This window comes from Corvus cornix, chromosome 1, assembly GCF_000738735.6.
Source record: "Corvus cornix cornix isolate S_Up_H32 chromosome 1, ASM73873v5, whole genome shotgun sequence".
Classification (NCBI taxonomy): Eukaryota; Metazoa; Chordata; class Aves; order Passeriformes; family Corvidae; genus Corvus; species Corvus cornix.
Window position 1 is genome coordinate 37,514,333 of NC_046332.1, and position 15,159 is coordinate 37,529,491.

Genomic DNA, 15,159 nt, shown 5'->3' on the forward strand with positions numbered 1-15,159 from the left:
ACACATACACTCATACACTCATCTAGATCCCTGCCCCTCTGGCAGCATTGGTTGTCCAGCTGAGCTCACTTTCAACCTGTCATGCAAGCTGTCCCTGAGCGTGCAATGGAACAGATGACATATAAATGGGTATTTTCTCTTCTTCTTTATTTTACTATCACTTTATTTTTGAAATGCCTCAATTTTGAAAAAAAAAAATATTCTATCCAAAAACTAAAATTAAGCAGGATTTGCAAAATCTGAAGAGTTTTGAAAGATGAAAGTGGAACTAAAGACAAAGAAACAGAATCATAGAATGGTTTGTGTTGGAAGGAACCTTAAACATCATCGAATTTCAACCTCCCTGTCATGAGCAGGGAATATTCCACTATATCATGTTACTCAGAAAGAAAGAAAACACAATATTTGTTTATTTTCTTCCTTCATATACTTTTATAACTTACTTTATATATGTTATATTTCAACTTCCCAAACTTTTTCCAAATGATACTTGTAGAACAATATATTTTAAAAGTCCAGAGTACTAAATTCTAATAGAACAACCCAATAACTACCTCATCAGATAAATTATTATCACTGTAATCTGCTAAAACCATTACTTCATCACTAGATTAACTTTGCTTTTTTCTTTGTTGCTAGCCAAAACCAATTCCAATTAACAACTCCAGCTCAATTTTCCTGTGCAGGTAATGTCCTCTGCTGCAGGAAGGTGCTACGCTTCTATGGGTAACATGACAATTTCAGTGGAATGTGACAAGAATTCAGTTATACCAAGAAGCTAGTCTTAATGAAATGGACTTTTCAAAGTCAGCTTCTTTTCTGTCTTCATTTCTGTTAGTTGAAAAAACACCTTTATAAGGTTAATGCATCAAGCAACACATATTGAGAGCACCAGACTGCCGGCAGTACAAAACCAAATAACCTGACTTCCATTATTTGGAAACTTTCATCTCTCTGCAATTAATCAGAGGTAAAGGCATAATTTAAGGCTACATTATTCTTGCTGCTACAAAGCTCCCTATTTGCAATATACTTGTTTTTATTCCTCACTATAGATGGCAGAAGCCCACAGGCAGCCTCACCAATGTGTGGGTCCTGGCTACACTGAGTTCTTGTCAAAGAGGCAATTTAATCACTGACAATAGACCTGCAAATTAATAGTGGTCCCTCAGGACGTGACTACAGTTACAGGAGGTGGTTCCTCTAGGATACTCCTATTAGCAAGGGAAGAACCAGCAGTTCATAACCTGTCATACAAAACTTGTAGTTTTATTCTTTTTTGTAGCAGAGACTTAATACACTCACCTGTCAATCCCTTGTGACATTTTGGTGGTACCCGCATGTATCCATGAAAACTAGGGTTTTCATGGCCTCATAATATATGCAATACTCTACATATCTCTTTTTGTGTTTTCCTTTAAGCATCCAGTGAGAAAATAGTTTTTCCAATGGTCCTTCAAATATACTATTGGGTATATCATGTTCTGGTTCCCCTTTAGCACTGACTGTTTTCCACTGATTGCTGGGGTGCAATCCTTATTTTTGCAACCCAGTCAGAACTCTGAGATACTACATTGTTAGTGACACTTCCAGGGTCATTTTGAGTATAGTGTTGCTTCCATTGTTTTCAGTAATTGCAGAATGATCTTTCCAGTAATTTCTGCAAAAGATGTAATTTCTCAAAGAATTCTAGAAATATCTAGATTGAAAGAGGCCTCTCGAGTTCATCTGGAGTCGCCCATAGCCTTGTCAATTGAACTTTGAATTTTTCCAGTGATAGATGTCCCTTGGTCTCTCTCAGCACCCATCCTAATGCCACACAACACTCATGCTGAGGATTTTTAACTTATACTGGTTCAGTTTCCCTTGTTGCAACTTTTGACCATCACCTCCTCTCCTTTCACTGCACACATTCAAGGAAATGACAGCTTCATCGTCTCCACATTTCTCATTATGAGAGTGAAAAACTGCAACTAAATCAGCCTTCAGCTTCCTCTGCTCCAAGCTAAACCTACCCAGTTCTCATCAGTTGATCTCCATGCTAGTGGTGCTTCACTGTGCTCTCTCTCCAGTTTGTTGATCTCTGTCATGCACCAGAGACCCCTAAACTGGACAGTGCAGTCCATGTTCAGCTGTCTTCTTCCTTAGCATGAATGTCTAACCTCAGAAGTTCAGTGCAGGGAATCACAACTTGTTTTGGTGTCACATTTGTAGAGCACTCAACACCATGGGGCTCTGCACCTGAGCGGGTTTTGTCTAAAGAAGGAAGGGGTTCAAGATAAAAAGGCTATGTCTTCAAGCCTGGAAATGCTTAACATCATGTATAAAAAGTATAGCAACAGGTGCCTTCAGGACTAGTATGTCAGAAAAGCAAAACAGGACTGAAAGTGTTAGAACAAGCTTTGATAGTAGAAAAAAATAGAAATTCATTAGGATTGTGGAAGATTAGTAGAACATGAAAGCCATGTCCACATGCTGACACCCGTCAAGAGCACAGAGACCATAAGTTAAAAACTGTAAAAATAATCAAGATGTCTTTTCTGTAGGCAGAAGACAGCTGGTAAGTGACCCTGGCCTCCTGCTGAATTCTGGGCTCACTGCTGTGAGCACATGTACCTGCTACTGAGATTCATGAGCCATTTCTCTGCCAGACACAAGAGACCCAGTGTTCCATCTGCAGGCATGGGGGGACCAGGCAAGTGATCCATGCTGCAGCTGAGCCCTGCAGCCAAACTGGAGAATTCAGAAATGAATCAGAGCATCTTGGCGTCCCAATCTGGGAATGTGTCCTAAGTCGCAAACATGGTGGATGAGGGGGAATATACCCAAATATACCTGGTAAAAGTTCTGATTCAGTTATTTCACCATGGAAGCCACTGTGAAGAAAATTAACTCTACCCCAGCCAAAACCATCACAGTCACACAAAAATAAAATTCTAAAACATGCTTCTGTGCTATTATAATTTTATTTTCTTTTAAGTAATATGGTTCAATATTTCTTAACCTTAAAATCAACCCTTTTTTTCTCTCTATAATAGAAGTAACCCACCATGAAAAAACATAAATACCATAAATGACAATAAAACCATATAAAACTCTCTGACTTATGACTGAAAGAACACACTTTGGAAAGGTTCATTTTCTTCTGCATCATGAGATGAAAAATAATTGTCATCACTCCCCTGCAAGCCATCCACTGTGATTTCTATTTCATAAGGATGCAATTATTGTGAAATGTTAAATCCCTCTAAAAGACGCTTGAACTCACTGAAGGGCCATTAAAATTTATCAGCCTCACATCACAGAAGTCTTGATGATTTTTCTGCCTCTTGGTTTCAGTTAATATGGCCTCAATGACCTCAACTTTCACTTAAATGTCAGATTAAGATTAGATGTCCAGCATGGCTAAATTCTGACAACCCACTTTGTTGTGAAACTAGACTGCTAGTCTGATATGGTCAAAATGAATATTTTATCTTTCCAAGTACCCAGGGAAGTAGATAGCTTTGTCTGGAAAGACAAATAGGGATGACAGTGGAAACCTATTCAGGACAGGAATCCTAGATGACAGTCATTAAGCTCAGAAAAGAGAGAAGCTGCAGAAAGCAGCATCTTTGACAGAGTATTTCTTCTGTGTTAGGGGTAAGACAGAGTAATTTGACTCATTTTATACTCAGTATGCTTTTATCAGTTTAATTTGCAAATCTTCACATGTGTGCTGGTTTTGGCTGGGATAGAGTTAATTTTCTTCACAATAATTTGCACAGGGATGTCTTTTAGATTTGTGCTGGAAACAATGTGGATAACACAGGGGTGTTTTAGTCACTGCTGAGCAGAGCTTACACAGGGTCAAGGCCGTTTCTGCTCCTCACCCCACCCCACCAGTGAGGAGGTTGGGTGTGCACAGGGAGTCAGGGTGGGACACAGCTGGGACAGCTGACTCCAACTGATCGAGGAGATACTCCATACCATAAGATGCCATGCTCACAGATAAAGCTGGGGAGAGAATAAGGATGGGAGGACATTTGGAGTGATGGTGTTTGGCTTTCCAAGTCACCATGATGTGGGATGGAGATGGCTGAACACCTGCCTGCCCATGTGAAACAGCAAATTAATTCCTTTTTTTGCTTTGCTTGTGTGCACAGCTTTTGCTTTACCTACTAAACTGTTTTTATCTGAACCCATGGATTTTCTAGCTTTTACTCTTTGAATTCTCTTCCCCATCCCATCATGGGGGAGGGGGGCTGAGAGAATGGCTCTGTGGAGCTCAATTACCAGCTGGGGATAAACCATGACAACAGGTTAATCAAGCCACTGTCATGAAAATCTCCCAACAGACATCCCACAAACCAAGACAGAGGATGTCAAGTTATGATGATGATTTTTAAAAGGGAATAAAAACTTAAAATAAAAATAAAACTTGAGATATTGCCTTTGTAGCAAAGGATAGCTTAGCTGCTTGGCCACCACACAAGAAATCCTGGCAGGGAGACCTGATGATGGAAGTGCCTTTCTTATCATACCTGCTAACACATTCAATTTCCTCAGTTCAGCCTAAAATGCAGTTCTTTGTTTCTAGTCTAGGTTTCAGATACCAGCAGTCAGCAGCATGAACTGTCTGACCAATCGCCATATAAAATATCACAGGGGAGATTTCTCAAACACAATGTTTTAAAAGAATGAGATTCAGAATATCATATTTGTAAGCCCTTTTTGTTTCTGCTAGGAGCCTTGTCTTTCAGAATTTAGACAATTCCACTTTTCAGTTTCTAAAAAAAAATTCCAATAGCTGTCACGTATCACATGAAGAAAAAAGAAAAAGACAATACAATGATTTCCATGGACCTTAAAAGTATTTCATGTAACAAATTATTAAGGAATACTTATGCTTCAGCTGCCAAAATATAGGTCTCTGGATCTCATTGAACTCCAGAAGCTGGCAGACTAGAAGTCTGCCACCAGAAATTACAGTCAGCATCATGCTATTACTCTTTTTTCCTGAGGATATGCAGCCTAGATTCTTCAAAACAAAAATGTCGTTTCAAGTAGTTTTCTCATCATGCTTGACTGTATCCATAAGTGAAGTTATCACCTTGCACAAGATCTGTCTTCAAAGCAAACAATAAAATTGTGCCTTCCCTCCTGCAGTACACCCGAGATGCTCAAACAACCTTGCACCTCAGCTTCTTTCAGCCCCAAATACTGCCAACGGTGTTACTCACAAACAGCAGAAATCAAACTGTCAGAAACTGCTACATTCTAGCTCTGTCCTCATTACAGGCTGGCCTCTACTTTTTGTACTCGGTGCCAACGTAAATGTTTGTTACAGGATTTTCCCTCACTCGCTGCAAGGCAGCACTGACACGCTCGCTTCCAGCCTAAGGATTTCCCAGCTGTGAGTCACAGCCCACTGCACAACAGCCACCCCGGTGACCAAACATTGCTAGGGAAAACTACTCAGCCTGGACTTCCCACTCTAATCTTATTACTTAATGGGCAAAAGTGAAGGAGCATCCAGTACCATCAGAATTCAGGACTGGTGAGAGCTGCCAACTGGATAACATAAGTCGGTAAGGGTTCCATGTTATAGGAGTTCCTGTTACAAAAAGTAACACCAACAGCTTCAGCAGGGGCATTGATCAGGACACCAAAGTGAGCAGAGCTTAGTGTTTACCGCATTAAAGCCTATTCCTTTGCTCATTTTGCCATATACTGGTCCTAGCTGGTCGGGACACAAGCTCCATCTCTTCTGATTAAACTTCACAATGTACTGAAGCAAATTATTACTGTTGTTCTTAAAGGAAAGCTCTTTCCAATAAAGACACCTGCACAAACAGATCTTACCAAGCACGGACTTGATACCAAAATTAAAGGACCACAGTCATCGAACCCCATAAATCAATCCAAAATACAGTCTCATGCAAGCATGCCCTCCTCTGCACTCCATCATACCATGCTCTCCTTCCTCCCCTTAACAGATATGCATGTAGTTACATACATTTTAGTGACACCTTCACCTTAAATTTCTGCATGGATTTCCCATACCTTACACAATTTGGAATTGATGGAACTGTGCATTCACTTTGAGGAGTAACCCGTTGGACTACAAGGGTCTAGAGAAGTGACCGTTGATCATCTTGAGTCTATTTTATGTGTTCCAGCTAATCCTAGCAACAGAACAATCATGGTTATCTCCAATTTGCCTTCTACATGCTATTTCCTTATTTCTCTCTCTCTTAAAAAACCCCACAAACAAAACCAAAATGAAGGCACAGGGAGAATGCTGGAAAAGAGATTTGCCTCTGCCCTGCCACCTGGGCTGTGAGTATTTTTGGCTGCCATTTGTTTATGTGAATCTTGAAGCTTGTTCTACTGCATTGAAGCAGAGCTGGAGTAAACCAACTCTCATTGCTGTTTGTGCGCTAAACTCTTCTCCAGCTTTCAATTCCCCTTTAGTGTTCTTACTGGGCACCTAGCTCTGATTTCATGCTTTTTTCTTTTTAGTGAGTCTCAGACCATTCATTCTCTACAACTCACAGACATCCAACTTTCACTCTGCCAAGATGGTCTTGTGTCATGCAGTTCACTTTGCCTACGGATTGTTAAATGCTCCCCCACGAGTCAATTCAATTTAACATCATCCTGCAGTAATGGTTCAGAGGAATATGGATCAGATGCTTTCTCAATGCTGGACCTCAACTGGATGGAGAGATGGGCTGACAGGAACTTCACAAAGTTCAACCAGGAGAAGTGCAAAGTCCTGTACCTGGAGAGGAACAACTCCCAGCAGCAATATATGCTGGGGTCCACCCAGCCAGAAAGCAGCTTGTCAGGAAAGGACCTGTGGCTCCTGGTTGACACCAGGCTGAATGCAAGTCAGCAGTGCCCTTGCTGCAAAGACAGTGAATAGTACCCTGAGCTGCATTAAACAAAGTATCGCCAGTAGGTCAAGGGAGGTGATACATCCCCCTTATGTAGCATTGGAGAGGTCACACCTGAAGTACTGTGTCCAGAGCTCCTCAGTATGGGAAAGACACGGACACAGTGGAGAGAGCCCAGTGAAGGGCCACAGGGATTATTAAGGGACTAGAGTACTTAACATAACAGGAAAGACAGAGAGAGCTGCGACTCTTTAGGGGATCTTACCAATGCCTATAAATATCTGAAGGGAGGGTGCAAAGGAAACGGAGCCAGGCTCTTTTCAGTGCCAGGTCCAGAGGCAATGGGAACAAACTGAAATGCAGAAGGTTCCCTTTGAACATCAGGAAACACTTTTTTCTTGTGAGCGCTAGCACAGATTGGCCAGGGAGGTTGTGGAGTCTCCATCTTTGGACGTACTAAAAAATGTCTAGACATGGTCTGGAACAATTGGTTCTAGGTGGTCTTGCCTAAGCAGGGGGGTTGAACCAGGTACCCCCCAGAGGTCCCATCCAACCTAAACCATTCTGTGATTCTGTCTGAAAACAGTAATAGGTTATTTCCCTTACAGAATCTTTCAACCAACCTAAGAAACAGAGTCAGAGTTAGGTTATCTTGTCACATTATTGGAAGCTGTAGGGGGATCTGCACATAAGTGTGTGTTTTAGTGATTGGAAGTGAGAATCACGTGCAGTTGGGATGAGGAGAAGCAGGATTAAAAGGTTTGATTGCTAGTTCCCATGATGCTTTGATGGATAGAATAGCTTAATCTCCCTGTGCCTTACTTTACCCACATGAATAATGAGAACGCATTTTACTCCCTTACATAATTACCACTGGGTAAGGTTGGTCATTTAATGACCTTAACACATTTTGAGATCATTATGTGAAGGACACCATACGCGGTGGTAACATCAGTTATGGAAGTGGGTATAGTAGCAGGAGACAGATTTATGTCCTAATCCAGGAATGCATCCTAAACCATGAATACGGGGTGTGCAAGGGATTTGAATATACCCAGAGCAAGATTAAGACACAAATGAGGTCAAATGTGGGTAAGCAAAACAATAACGCACTTTTATTTACTATCAAGGAAGACAGCAAGGAGGAAAGATAGAAAAGTAGGAAAACGCAAAGAATTACAGAAAACAAGAAAGGATCCCACAGCCCCTTGTCACACCGGGTCCTCACCTGCAGACTGTATCGATGGCGCCTGGGCTCTCACGTTTCACGCTGTCGGCAGTTCAGGAACGAGAAGCTGAGATCTGCTTCTTTTGTTTTCTAAGTGTCACAGTTCGCTCCGATGGACCCAAGCAGTGGTGAAAGGGGTTGTTTTGTAGCAGTTCTGCTATTAAAGATCAAATTAACATGTGGCTTAACGTGTGAAATTGCTTTACATAAATATTACTTACTAGTTAAATACAGGCCGTAGAAATGCGTGTGCTGCATATATGAATATTAACAAATGCAGGGCCCATTTGAACAAGGCACAGGCAGCCTCCAAACCTCAAAATAAGAATCTGAGTCAAAGCATAATTGTGTGTAAGCTCAAAACTCTGTCATTAATGTTAGTCGTCTTCATTAAAGCATCCCTCCTCCTGCAGTCACTTTAAGCCATGTATCCATCTTTCTCTGACCAGAAATCAGTACTACTTTGAAATAAATTTTTGGGTATTAAATCATTAGAGCTTTTTGTTGTTTGAATCATAATATTTAGCCAGCAAGGCAGTTAAGTTTAAAATCACTCAGCCAAGGACAAATTCCAGCTGTGGAAATGGAAAATAACTGGTCATGCTTGAAGAGAATGGCAGCACTACAGCAACAGGTCTGCTGTGTTTGATGGCTTGAAGAGAACCAGGCATTTTGGCTATAGGTGGAGGGACATTTGCCACAAAGAGGACAAACCTGAGAAACTGCATGAAGGTAAAGAGACCACAGGAGGCAGGAGGCCTGGCAGGAGAGTTTTGAAGCTCTGTTTGAAACACTGCAGCTAAAACTTTTAGAAATGTTCTATCGTAAAGTCATTTTCAGTCACAGCTTTAAATTATTGACATTATGTACTAAATTGTTATCAGTGTAATCTTTACTTTCTGATATTTCATTCCATAAGAATTTGCTTGTTGTTCTTTTTCATTAGGAGAAACAATTTGATGAGCTTTGGAGACTAAGCCCCAAAGGCAGGTAGTGTACAGCAAAGTGTACTTCAAAGTGGAGCATTGGATTTGTCAAATGGACAGTAGAAATGGGAGATATGCAGGAAGATAATTTTGGTATCTTAAGCTGCTTCTTTCTTTCAGAATAACTGTCCCAATATTGCTCTTGAAATAAGATTTGGTTTTGCAGTTTAGAAAAAAACAAAAGATGATGATAATAATAACTGACTTTTTGACACCCTGTCACAATCCTTCAAGAGTTTATCCCTAATCTGAGGACTCCTGCTGGAATGGCAAATCCAAAAATACTCCATTTTCTTAACTCTTGGCAAAACTATTTGCTACATGACAGGAAATGGAGACTGATCAAGCGGCTCCGCACACAGAGAAGGCATCAGTGAGACATCAACTGAACCATAATGACTTCTAAAGTCTCTTGGCAATGCTCTTACCAAAACATTACGCAGAAGTTAAGATAGCAATGCTTTTATCTATTCCCTCTATGAACTAAAAGGAGGACACAGCCCTGCAGCCAAAGCAGCGTGCAGAGGAGAGAAGTAAGGTTAGCATTTAAAGTTTAGGTGAACACTTCAAAAATTTCTGATTATTTGACCTCATTATGTTTTTATGCAGTTTCTGTAATAACAGTCTCCAAGAGTAGCTATGACATCTGCCAATTTGAACTACAGAAAAATAATGAAATAAAAGGCTTTCAGTCTAAGTAGTCTACATCTAAATAGCCGCAGTGTTATTAAATGCTACAAACTTCTTCAAAGTCCATGTGTAGGAGTTTACTGACTAGGCAAAAATGAACTTTCTTTCACTTTCAGCTCATTCTTTTATGAAGCACTGAATATTTACGTACTTTTAGCTAGTTATTTTATTTTTTCTTAAAGCTGAGATGAAAGCTTGATTGAAAAAGACCCTTGCATTGGAAACCAATCCCTCTGTGAAAAAAGGACAACAGAATATTTAACTTTTTGAGCAATACAGTGTCTAATGAAGTCTTGGCAGTTACAGTTGTAGTTTTAACTGAAGCGCTTAAAGGGCAGGTATTGCTTAAACTGGATACCTGTCCAAAAACATGTTGTCTTGAAGATGTAACTCAACAAAATTGAGATGTAACTCAATGAAATTGAACTCAACAAAAGGGGAGGATTCAGAATGAGGCAGCCTGGAAGGATGTGTGCGGTTGCTCACACAACTCCTGATCAGCTTTTAGCTAGCACATTGCTCATACTAAGGCCTGACCTATGCTTGGACCAGCACCATTAGGTCAAAGTGAGAACAACACACATCCAGAACACAAGTTGTGCTCATCCCTGGAGGTGTTCGAAATGAAGCTGAATGGGACTTCAAGCAACCTCTTTTTGCAGCCCTTCTGCTTCAAATACATATGAAATTAGGTCCAAAACACAGCTCAGGTCCAGGTTCAATCACCTCCGCTTGGCACTATTTCAACATGAACTCACTAGCAAGAACACGTGCTTACACTGGTAGGTTCTATTTAGGGATATCTGCATCTGTCTCTAAAATTAGTCACCTGTTCATCCTGGTCAGAATCTGAGTTGAAGAATCAACCTTTAGCTGAAGATCTTCTCCCTGTAGTGTAGGAAGCTAAGCAAGCAAGGAAAAAGAGAAGCGAACCCTCAGCAGGACTGCAGCATCACATTGCCTTCAAGCAGAGAGCATGAAGAAATGTGACTTCTGCCAAGGGTAATGTAAGAGCTCAGGAAGAGAGCTAAGTACCTTATTCTCAGAAAAGGAGATAAAATGTTCCTTCTGTTCTGCTCTTGCAGCTGACAATAGAGATAAAAAATAAGGTAAGTGTTGCTGCTGTGAGCGCTTTTCACTTTGCTTTTCCAAAACTGATTCACTCCAGAGAGGCTTACAAAGGTGACCATGTAGTCCCTCTGAAATTACCTTTGCTGTGCTCCACTGCAGCAGAGTGCATGTCCACTCTATTTTGGTCTGCAGCAGGACACCACACGCTGGCCAACACTTTCCTTCGACTTTTACAGTCAGTCTGCATAATTTAAAAGACACATGTGAGAACTGGCACAGGCCACTTCCACACCTCCTTCCACCCTCAAAGCTTCTGCTTCAGCCAAGAGGCTTAATGAGAGGGATCAGGTGATGGAAAGAACAAAAAGGGCAAGCACAGCCAGCGCATTTGGCATCTCTCATGAACAGAACTTCCAAAATAGGACAAAGTCCACCTCTCCAAACTTGAGAGAACCTAGGCAGAAGAAATAGGTCTCTAAACTGTGGGTCATATGCAACCATTTGACATTGACTGGATCCACAGAACAGATCAGTGAGGTGGGAAAAATCAATTCTCACAATGCCAGCCTTCTAGGACTTCACAGCACTGTAACTAGAAGGAAGTTTTACTTCTTTGTCCTAGAAATCCCACTTGTACATCAGCTGCAAGGAGGCCCAGGACATTAGCTTGACCTCACTTTGTCCCAGTCCCATCTGAACAGCTTGTCTGGAGCAGTGGCATGTCACATGTCAAGGTCCAAGTTACGAGTGTGTGGCAGAAGCAGCAGCTAAGGAAAATGAGCCCAGAAGACAGTGAGTCAGAGGGACCCCACTGTCTTCCTCAGAGAAGGTACCTCAGAATCCCAGGGAAAATCCCTGTCTTCCTGTTTTGCTTCTCCTCCTGCTGGTGGCAAGACCCCATCTTCTTTTTTTGCTGCTTCCCCTGCTGGTTGCAAGACTCTCTTCCTTTTTCGCTTCTCTCACTGCTGGTTCCAAGATCCCTAAGAAAAGACAAGCACATAATAGCTACAAATGCTTATTTTACTCTGCTTTTTTGCATCTGATTCATGTCAGAGAGGCTTACAAAGGTAACCACTTAGTCCCTCTGAAATCACCTTTGCCATGCTCCACTGCAGCAGAGCATGCATCCAATTTATTGCAGTCTGCAACAGGAAGCTGGACAGCAGCTGACACTTTCCCTTCACCTTCAGAGTCAATCTGCGTAATTTAAAAGGCACACATGAGAACTAGCACAGGCTGCTTCTCCATCCACTTCCACACTCAAAGCTTCTGCTTCAGCCAACACGCCTAAGGAGAGGGATAAGGTGATAGAAAGAAGAAACAGGGCCAACACAGCCAGCGCATTCAGCATCGTCCACCTGCCCAAGCTAGAGAGAACATAGGCAGAAGAAATAAATCCCTAAATTGTGGATCATAAACAACCATTTGACAATGGCGATTCACAAAAGTGATTTGTGAGGAGGAAAAATCAGTTCTCACAATGCCAGCCTTCTAGGACTTCAGAGGACTGTAACCAGAAGGAAGCTTTACTTCTTTGTCCTAGAAATGCATCTTGGGTGTCATAGGTTAGCAAGCATAGTCCCGGAAGGGACGTCCTTGCTAAGGGGTGCTTACAGTTTCCTCTGGGAACTGACAGAACCTATCAGCTGGCCAGTTTGAATATGGACAATTCTCTAAGCCACTTAAAGTTGTGATCACCTCTGTGATCCACATTTAAGAATAGGCAAACTCCCCCTCCAAGCTCTCTCTTCGTTTCCGGCGCTGGGACAGGTGGCTGCGGGCCCCATGTGGGGGCCAGCGGGCCCGGCCAGGCCCTGCTTGGGTCAGGCCGGGCCGGGCCACGGCCATCCTGGAGCCATGGACCTGTTCCAGCCGTGGAACCCCCCCACTGCCTTGCCGTGGGCAGCCGGAGCGGCTCGGCTCTCCCCCCTCTCCACTGCGATAAGAAAAATTCAACATTCCAGCTGCAAAGCTGCAAGGCCGAGGTGAGATTAACCCTTTTATTGCTGTGAAGAGCTGAAAACCTGAGGGAAGAGAGAGAGGAGATGCTTAAAGCTGAAATTCTGTTGTGAAGCTATGATATATCAGAGTATCCTGTTGTAATTTCATGAAGATATGGGGGGTGGAGTGTTCAACTCGTAAGCAAAAGCACCTGCGCTGAGATAGGCAGATGCTGACGCAGCTGTAATTTCATGAGAAGTTTGGACAGGGAGAGATGAACCAGATGAGGACTTTTGCTCCAAATGGGAAAGGAGAAAACCTCAGTTCCTAGAGATGCTCCCAGAGATAGTCCTAACGATGAAGATGATGAAGACCCTTTGCTCCCAGGGAAGGAGAAGGGCCTCTGTTTTTGTTTCTGAACGGCTCAACCTTAAAATTGTACCCCAAAAAACTTCAAGAGTGGACCCTCGAAAGCAGTTGCGGGAAAAGCTGCAAGTCGGGGGAAAGGACTCACACGCAGGCAGAGAGACTCCTCTTCCTAAATGGACTGAACAATATTTGGAAGTGGGCGGCTGTCTCGTTGTGATAATGTTTTCATAGCATGAGCAAGAAGAGACTTCTCTTTCTAAATGGACTGAACAAGGTTATTATGGAAGTGGTAAACAGACTGAACATCTTAAGGGTTGTCTTTTCATTGTCAGTGGGAGAAGGGAGGAAGGTGGGGGGAGGAGGAGAGCTCTGAAGGTGGTATAATTTTTTTTTTTCCTCTTTTAGGTCTGTTAATAAACTTCTTTATATTCTTTCAAGTTTGGTGCCTGCTTTGCATTTCTCCAAATTCTTATCTCACAGCAGATAAACAGTAATGAGTATTTTGGACCGAACCACTACACTAAATTGGTGTTTCTGCCCGGTTACAAACCCAACCCGGGACATTGGGGATCAACTGCAAGGAGGCCCCAGACATTAGCTGGACCTCACTTTGTCTCAGTCCTAGCTGAACAGATTATCTGAAGCAGTAGCATGTCAAGATCCAAGGAAGAGGCATGTGGAAGAAGCAGCATCAAAGGAGAATGAGCCCAGACGCAGGTGAGCCAGGGGGACCCCAGTGCCTCCTTCAGAGAAGGTACCTGAGAACCCCAAGAGAAATCATTGTCTTCCTCTTTTGCTTCTCCTGCTGCTACTGGCAAGACACCTAACAAAGATAAGAAGCATGTCATTTCTGTGGGTGCTCATTTCACTCTGCTTTTCTCCACCTGCTTCACTCCAGAGAGGCTTACAAAGGTAGCCACTTAGTCCCTCTGAAATTACCTTTGCCGCACTCCACTGCAGCAGAGCACACATCCAACCTGTTGCTGTTTGCAGCAGGAAGCTGCATGCTGGCCAACACTTTCCCTTCACCTTTAGAATCAGTCTGTGTAATGTAAAAGACACACGTGAGGACTGTGCCTGGCACAGGCAGCTTCTCCACCCGCTTCCTTGCTCAAAACTTCTTCTTCTACCAACAGGGCTAAGGAGAGGGATCAGGGGATGAAAGGAAAAAAAGAGCAAACACAGCCAGAGCATTCAGTGTCCTGTTGAGCAAGGTTTTCAGAATAGGATCAAGGACACCTGTCCAAGCTAGAGAGAACCTAGGCAGAAGAAATTATCTAAAGTGTAGGTCATACAGGACCTGTTTCACATTGACTGCATCTGGAGGAGTAAGAGGGACCAATCTGGATTTTATTTATGCCTCAGCATATGTTATACATGAGGGGAAAAATGACTATAGGGGTTGTACACGTGCTGGAATCCCTGTCCCCGGGGAGCCTTTGCCTGGCCACCGATCAGGGCAAAGAAAGTTTCTGTGATTGGCGGCAAGCGACCCCAATAACTTGCCAGTGGGGCAGAACCCTGGATGCCCAGGAAAAAATGCCTGGTAAATGGGGCCAATGGAAGGAGCCTTAGCACGCAGAAGCAGTGAACTGCACCACAACAGGGACCATTTCCTTTGGGTTTCTTGAGGGGAGCAGGGGCTCGCCTGGAGGGTCAGCTCACTCACTCCCCCCCTGCCTCCCGTCTTTTCCTCCCTGCGATCCTGCTTCCCTGTCCGCACCTGTCCTGTCCTGCTTCGCAGTTTCCCCAAGGCAGCTCAACGCCGCAGCAACCTCGTGCTCCGCTGTTTCCCCAAGCGGAGCAGCCGTCGCCTCCCGCAGCCACCGTGCCCCAACCCTGAGAACCCACAGCTGTTCCACGAGTGCTCCCATAGCCACAGCAGCCTGGTTCTCCGCCGACAGAAGGGATACGCAGCTGGCTGCCGTTTGAAATCACACCTAGCCCGCCACAGGAGCCACGCGGACTCATCACAGCTTGCGGCACACGTGCT